The sequence below is a fragment of the Gobius niger genome (assembly GCF_951799975.1).
Source record: "Gobius niger genome assembly, chromosome: 9".
NCBI classification, from domain to species: Eukaryota; Metazoa; Chordata; class Actinopteri; order Gobiiformes; family Gobiidae; genus Gobius; species Gobius niger.
Window position 1 is genome coordinate 6,480,069 of NC_136860.1, and position 8,731 is coordinate 6,488,799.

Consider the following 8,731-nt stretch of genomic DNA (forward strand, 5'->3'; position numbering starts at 1 on the left):
TTTAGAAACGTGAGCATATTTTAAAAAAAAAATGCTTTTATTGTCCAAAGAAAATGTAGTCCATAGTTGTTTTTTTAAAATAATAATAAAAATGAATAAATAAAATAAAGTTTTTTTTTTTAAGGAAACAAATAATCGTTTGAATAATTGTGATTTCAATTATTACTAAAAAAATTGTGATTGTGTGATTGTGATTATTTTTTCGATAATCGAGCAGCCCTATGAGGCCCTAAGCAAAAGCCCACTAAGGGGCCCGACAGTACACACCCCAAGAACAAGCCCATTTACGACCCAAAACAGTCACACTGGAACATAATAGCCTCAATTCGGGCCGTGGTCCGCTGTGTGAGAACCACTAATTGCCATTGTCAGACGGGTGTTTAGGACGACACTTATTAAAATGGTAAATGGTCACATTCTCTCATGTCTGGTCCCTGACCCACAGGGAACTGCTCATTTAAAACGAACTGAAACCTACATCTGAAAGTTATTTCTATCTTACCACTGAGAATTAGCCTCATGGTAGCTTGTTTTAGATCGTGCACATTCAGAGAACTGAATCTGGCCCATGAGAGCCGTGTGGATTCAGCTCCCTTTGAGACAAATACAAAATCTTTGCTCTCTTCAGTTTGCCAAACTACTGTATATGAGTGTCCTCTGAAGAGAGTTTGAATGAGTGTCCGATGCGTTTAAGCACCGCAGTGAAAACATGAGCCCTCCTATGTATCCTATGTATAGTAGTAAAAACGGCTCTGTGTGGGGTAAGGATACTAGTGTGTGCCTCGGCAAACATAAGCCATTTTGCCCATTACTTTGCATTTATAAGAGAAGATACAAAATGATAGACCGAATGATTGATTGTTTATTCTGAGTTCAAAATATGTACCGTACACATGAGTTGTTTTTTTTCATTATCATACGCAGCTTTTACAACATTTACATTCATATATAACACACTTCTGATAACACCATACATAATTAAACTCATTTTTGAAATTCTAAATAGCAGTGGCAAATCACAGAATAACAATCCAAAGTTGTCATGAGTGTCACTGTTGTTGTGCCGTTGACGTGATGGAACGCTATCTGCCAGGCTGTTGCTATGACACTTATGACACTTGTATATCCTCTATCCTGATCACCGTGGAGCTCATGAGTCCTGCTTACTGTGAAACACGGTCTGGGCTTCCAGTTCATCATCTTTTATGAGAAAAAAAATGATTTAACATTTAACGATGCCCCAAAGGCTAATCAGCTATGAGGTGACAACAGGCTGTAAAACAAGTTATTTTAGTATATTGATTTATTTATTTATTTTAAATCAAAAGCATTTAAAATAAAGTGATAAAAGCATTAATCCCATTTATTTTGATATACTGTGAATAGTGGGCCAATGCTGTTTTGAGATAGGCAGGATCTTCATTCAAAAAAAGTAAAGAGGATTCCGTCAGGGGTGTCCCATCTCTCCTGTACTGTTCGAAACCACTGCTCCCCCTCAGCTCTCTCAGGTGTTCGTCCGTGGTTCAGTTCATGGTCAGAGCGGCTGAGGGGGGCGGAGCCGGACCACTTCCTGTCCCGTACAATGCCCCTTGTTTCTGACAGGAAGTGACACGGCGCGGGGACACAGACAGGAAGTGACCCGGTGCTGGCAGGAAGTGGCGGCGGACGAGGATGTGCTGGTGTGGACGCTCTCCTGATCCTAGTACAGTTCAACACACCCGCTGACCCCCCCAGAGGTTTGGTGAGGCGATGCAGCACAGTTTCCCGTGGGTTCATGTCGAGAGGCGTCAACAGAATCTGAATCTGTGCATATAAATGTACAAAATGTTTGTAAAACACTGTCAGAAAGAAAACTATACTGGTCTTTTTTGGTAGTTTAGTTTCTTCTTAGTTTAAGAAAATGCTTTTAGCTTTAGTCCCATTTTAGTCATTTCTAAATGTGATAGTTTTCCTCAAGTTTTATTCAAGTTTTAGTCAGTTTAATAAAAAACAAATTATTAATACAACAAATTAGGCAAATTCAGTTTGATAAGTAGCCTTTTGAAAATAAGTATTGTAAATGTGGATGAAGGTTGACAGACTGTTTCTGACAGACAGTTTCCGCCACAATATTGAGTGTCATTGTGAACATGACTTTTGCCAAAAGCGTCCATTTATTCATTCATTCATTCAATCTTTATTAAGCTCACAAGTGAGAACACATGATTCATATTTATGTTTAAAAATATATATATATATATTAAAATACTGCAGATAATTGCAGCAACAAAACAAGGTACCAGCAATTCTCTAGCTGCCACTCGCATAAAGACACGAGCGCCAATGATTCCACATTTGTGACGCGAATCTCATTGAGCTGATCTCAGGACACACCAGAGTCCGTATAATGGCATTCTGAGAGTTGCTCAGTCTACACATAAATTTAAAATAACAATGACGAAGTGCAGCAGGACAAGAGTGTGCTCCACAGTCAGCAAACAGTGTCCGGGCATCTTTAACAGCAGCCTCATAGAGTCACTATATGCAACTGTGAGCCTCTGCAAGCTGGACTTTTGAAAACTTCGCCACAGCTTCAGTGTACAGAGGAGAACAAAGGCTTTAAACAGATTAACTTTGACATCTACAGAAAGAACATATAGAACTTCCTGACCAACATGTTCGATTGACCATACAGTTTACACACCTGCCTCTGCATGTCCCGGTCATCAGTGAGATCACTACAGATATAATGACCCAAATACTTCATCTCATCTGTGATGTTAAGAACACTGCCACACATGGTGAACTCAGGGAATGTTAGAGACCTGTCATTCTTGGTTCTCACAATCATTCTAGCGTTATATTTAATATAATTTTCAAAGCCATATTGTGAACAGATATTCAGGAGATGTTGAAGTTCTGCACTGTACGGACAGAACACAACCAAGTCATCTGCAGACATGAGGTGATTGATGACAGAGCCTCCTGCCACACACCCAGTCTTACAGTTATTGAGCTGTACAGAAAGATCGTCCATGTAAATATTAAACAGCAGTGGGGACAGTATCCCACCCTGCCTGACCCCATTGCTGACCCTGAAGGAGTCAGACACAGACTCACCCCATTTCACCTGCATGGTCTGCCTTTAATCATCACTTGGAGATTTTTATTATCAGCGCCATCTGCACACATCAGCCCATCAACATTTTTCAGTGTTCAGCAGGGCTGAAACTGTATATCGGATCAGATCACAATACGTTTTGCTTCAATAATAAGTATTGATACTTTATCAAGTATTGTGATACTATCAATGCTTGTGTTTGGAGGTATTTTTATAATGCACTTGTTTTCCAGCCACAGTTACACAGCACTTTGTTACATTTTGGTGTTAATGCACTTTTCAGTCTTAACCCTATATAAGCCAAATGCCATGAATTGAAGCGTTAACATTTCACACAATAGAATAAAATACAAGCATTTATTTAATCCAGATATTTATATTGTTGACAAATACCTATAACCTGACCGAACAACCCGGTTTGTGTCCACATCCAAATGTATTCTTTGATTATCAATGATTATTATATACTATGTTTTGTGGATTTTATTGGCCTTTTTGTCATTTTATTCAGACCCCTGCTATGTGTACAAATTGTGCTCTACAAATAAACTTCCCCAATGTGAAAGAATTTGAGTGTCGTTCACTCTTTAGTTGTTTTGCTCTCTTTAATACTGTATAACATTAGGATCAAGTATGTTACACTTATCTGAACTTTACATTAAATGCTATCTTAGACCAAGTTGTAAACCACTGTTCCAGTCCTCCTGGCAGCGCTCTGATAAATAATTAGACACATGTCCTTTGCCAGGTTATGTCATAGAGGATATGGCCCATGTGTGACCTCATGTCCATAACCCCAGAAAACAACAAGTGATGCATGATTCATTTTCTCAAACACTCTCCAAAGACATGTAAAGATTGTAGACTGGAACTCCAACACTCATATTAGTCAATACAAATATATATATTTAAAATTACATTATTATTTAAAAGTGTTGTCTTTGTGTTTTTGCAAATGTTGTTAAAGGAATAGGCCACCGTTTTTACATACTGAGATATGTTCTTACCTGAGCTTTGACGAGTTCTTTAGGACCTGTCTGATCTTCACCCGTGCCTTCAATCACGTAAACACAGCGCAGACGGCGTTAGCATTTAGCCTCTCCCTCTCTCCTCTATAGCTCCAAAACAGGTCAAGATAGAAGCTACCAAGCTCTTCCACGTTTTCCCTATTTAAATATGGTTACGTGAAGTGTTACTACAAAGTAAAATTACTCAAAATTAAACAATGTGAATTTTCTAAGCGGATAAAAGGGGGAACTATAATGTAAGGCGTAATAATACCAGGAGTAATTTGGCATCCGCACAGTAAAGTGAAGATTACTGCGCAGATTTCGAACTACTCCTGGTATTATTACGCCTTACAATATAGTTCCCCCTTTTATCCGCTTAGAAAATCCACATTGTTTAATTTTGTGTAATTATACTTTGTAGTGGAACACTTCACGTAACCATATTTAAATAGGGAAAACGTGGAAGAGCTTGGTAGCTTCTATCTTGACCTGTTTTGGAGCTATAGAGGAGGAGAGGCTAAATGCTAACGCCGTCTGCGCTGTGTTTACGTGACTGAAGGCACGGGTGAAGACCAGACAGGTCCTAAAGAACTCGTCAAAGCTAAGGTAAGAACATATCTCAGTATGTAAAAACGGTGGCCTGTTCCTTTAAGTAAATATGAAAAATGACCACAGACGATTATTATCACATTATGTTCTCCAACGTAACCCGGGGACACGCAGTCTCTTCAGTCCTTATAATAAAGTCAAATGTCTGCAGGAAGGGGGTTATCCACTGGTAAAATACAGGTCAGGTCAGCTAAAGGTTTGGGATTATACTGCACAGTAGCTACATGTTTGCAAACTGCCCTTCACACGTGTGACCAGCAGAGAGCGCCAAAGCGCCGTGTTATTCAGCTGCACTGTGGAAATATCGCTTTAGCGAGTTACTCTTGCTTATTCTTTCTTTCTTTTGGCCTCACACGTTATGCATCCCTATTCTATCAATGTTATTCTAGTCCTAATACATAAAGTAAAGCGGTTTGATATTCTAACATGAACTTTCACCTTTTAATTTGCGCAATAAGGTTCGCAAAGTTTTTTATTTTTGTTATGCATTTTTCTCACATTGTGGCAACATTTCCACGCACAGAAACCACATTTTCCAGTCTTACTTAGCTACTGTAACAATATTGTTGGATGTTTTTTTCAGGGGGCTTTTTCAATCTATTCAATCGATTCCCAATAGTCTGAGTCAGTGAATTTATAACCCGGAAAAGTTAGATTGACTAATAAAATAAACCCATGCATTTAAACCTGGCTCGATCCATGATTCAGATTTTGTAGCTGCATTTTCACATGAAAAAAGTGAAAGGGAAACTTCCCCCTCCTTCCAGAGCCTCAGCCTGAGATAAAAAAATTTTTTTTTAAAAAGCAGGAGAAAGAGGCGTTGAAAGAGGGGTGGGGTGCCTATGGTTCTGTGATTGACAGGCCTGAGTCACCTTACAGGTAAACAGTCCTCTCCCTCCCCCGCTAATAATGTCAGAAAAGCATTACTAAAGAAGAACCAGAGTAAATGTAACTTTTCTTTGCGATCAGATGTTCCAAAAGAGCGTTAGTCGGCTCTACAGCAGGTTACACTCAGCTCAATCCCATTATAGTGGGCTAAAGTGATGACATGGGGAAAAGAGGGTCTCCGCTTTTGATAACCCCAGCGGTCAAAGATTCTTTGGAAACACGCCGACTTCAAGGTCACGGGTTCGAGCCCGGGCAGGGTCACAATGACACAAGATTGCTTCAAAAACAAATATGACATGTAGTTCCTCCAGCCTTTTTAGAGCAGAGGACTTTTAGAGCAGAGGACTTTTAGAGCAGAGGACTTCATTAAGTTGTTCAAGAGCTAACAGTTAAACATAATATCCCAAAGACTTAAGGCTAAACTGTTTAAGTATAGATTATTAAGAATACGATGCTTTTGAACAAATTCTGAGTCACAAGAACACAAATAACCTCAATCTATTAACATCAAGATGCAAGAAATTGAACGGTTATATTTTCTACAAAAAGTCTCAAGGGCAACAGGGGACGCCCCAACGGGTACCTCCTCTGTGATACACTGTAATAGAACGTTAAAGAGAATATTTGAATCGTAAAGATAAGCAAATTCATCTTGAACTTAAAGCCACACCGCGTAGAATTTTACCCAATAAATAAAATTGAAATACAAGCATTTATTTTATGACAGATATTTTCATCATTGAAAAACGCCTGATAAATGTACAAACAAACATTTATGAGGCTCACCCCTGCTAAGATATGATTAAACTTCACCGGGAGTGGGTACGTCTCCAGCTCGTCTCCATGGAGATGTGACAAAAGGCGGTAGAATTTGAGATTTAAACAGGTTAGTTTCTCATCCAAGTCCATTCCTTTATCACACACTGCAGTAACAGCATTTTCTGTGTCATTAGGAGCATGTTTTGCCGCAACAGTATAGTCCAAAATGTTACGCAGTGTACCTTTAAAGGCTACTTCGAGCACGATCACTTGCACTTTAATGTAACTTACTGTATTTTCAACAAAAAATAAATGGCCAACATTCATCAAAGACAGTCGTTCATCCACACAGTAAAACTTTTTTTCTTGTGTTTATTTTTTATTTTTTGTACAGTACAGTCTGTTCAGTCCCTGAACAAAATAGGTATTTTCCCTTTTTACATCCCTGTATTTTTATTTTATTTTAGACCTTTCTTTACAAAATGTAGCTTTACAACTCTGAATGATGCTGACATTTACAATGCAAATGAACATATGTACAGAAATGTATGGCCCATGAGAGGATTCATGTGTTTAATAACTTACATTCAAATGAATCCAGTGACAAAGAACAAGGACATCTGGCTTCAAACTTGGCACTTCAAAATACTGTATGTCTTAACAGTGCGTTTCATTACATAGTATAAGCATGACCACAGCAAATAGAATAAATAATCAATCATGGAAATGTCAACTATTGAAGTGCCACAGAAATGTTAACATGAAGCTACAACAAAATACATAAAATAGTGACATTCTCCTCCACATTCACTTCAATCTCCTCAGCTCCTGTATTAAATATATAACAATCTCTTTCTAAAAAGTTTCACTCTGAACCATTCAGCTCTAAAGCTTGCACTATATTTTTTCTCACATTTATGCCAGTAATCTACAATGAAAGTTTCAAATTGATATCTGTGCATTTAAAAATGTTCCCTATTCACCTGCAGCGTCTCGCCAATGGACCGATGCACTCAAATGACATTAAAACAAGAATTTAGCCATTACTTTCAGAGAGCCTGAACGGGCGTGCCAGAGCCTTTCCAATAACAGGTCAGTCCTCCAGCCAGGTGTTTGTGACACTTTTTTCTTTTTTTTTACAAAGCTTTTAGATTTGGGTCAAGACAAACTGGAGAAAATCGGTTCAGGTGGGGGTTAAGAGGTTAAACCTTGGACGAAACGTTGCCCATTCTTTATTTGCAGTGAAATGTTGGTAGTTATAATGTGTTTTATATTGTGATCATTTAAATATAGCAAAAAACACAACTTTATCTGAATCTCCTGCTGAAATAACAACAGATAAAGGGCCAAACACGGTTTTACTCCTAATTAGAATGATAGAGCTCACCATTTCTCCAGGCAAAATGAAGATATTTTTAAATCTAAAATAAGCCTTCATTGTGTATGGGGGAAAAAATGATAATTAATGTCAGAAAACCAGAGCTCCACAGTTCCTCTCCGGTCCGGAAGTAAAATTCCCCTTGCCCTTGCTGTCTTTAACTCCGTAACTACACTCATTTATACAGTTTATCAGCAAAAAGTTTTCCTTTAGTATATTTTCTCCTGTTAGGATAAAACAAATCTAAAAGCTTCTCAAATGGAGAGCAACAGTGCCTCATTCATAACTTTTTTGTCACATTTGAACGTGTTTTGTTGCATTTTGTTGCTTTCTCATTGCTTTTTTGTTGCTTTTATGTTGTGTTTTCGCCACGATTTTGCTGCTTGTTGTTGCGATGTTTTTTGTCGCATAGCTGCATTTTTGTCATGTTTTTGGCGAGTTTTTGTTTCTTAAATGTTGAACGTGTTTTGTTGCATTTTGTTTCTTTCTCATTGCTTTTTTGTTGTGTTTTCGCCACATTTTTGATGCTTTGTTGTTGCTATTCCAGCATGTCTTTGTCGCATAGTTTTTTTTGTCGCTTTTTAGTCACATTTTAGAAGCGATTTTGTTTGTTTCGTTCTCGTCTAGTCATTTTTTGGTTGATTTTTGTTGCTTTCTCATTGCTTTTTTTTGTTGCTTTTATGTTGTGTTTTCGCCACGATTTTGCTGCTTGTTGCGATGTTTTTGTCGCATATAGCTGCATTTTTGTCATGTTTTGGGCGAGTTTTTGTTTCTCATATGTTGAGTTTTTGTCACTTTTTTGTCACATTTTTGAAACGATTATGTTGTGCTTTCGTCTCTTTTTTGCCATGTTTTTGTTGCTTTTTGTTGCCGTCTTATTGCTTTTATATTGCTTTTTTGCCGTGTTTTTGCCACGTTTTTGTCACTTTATTGTTGCTTTTCCGGCACATTTTTGTCGCTGTTAGTTGCGTTTTTCTCGTGTTTTTG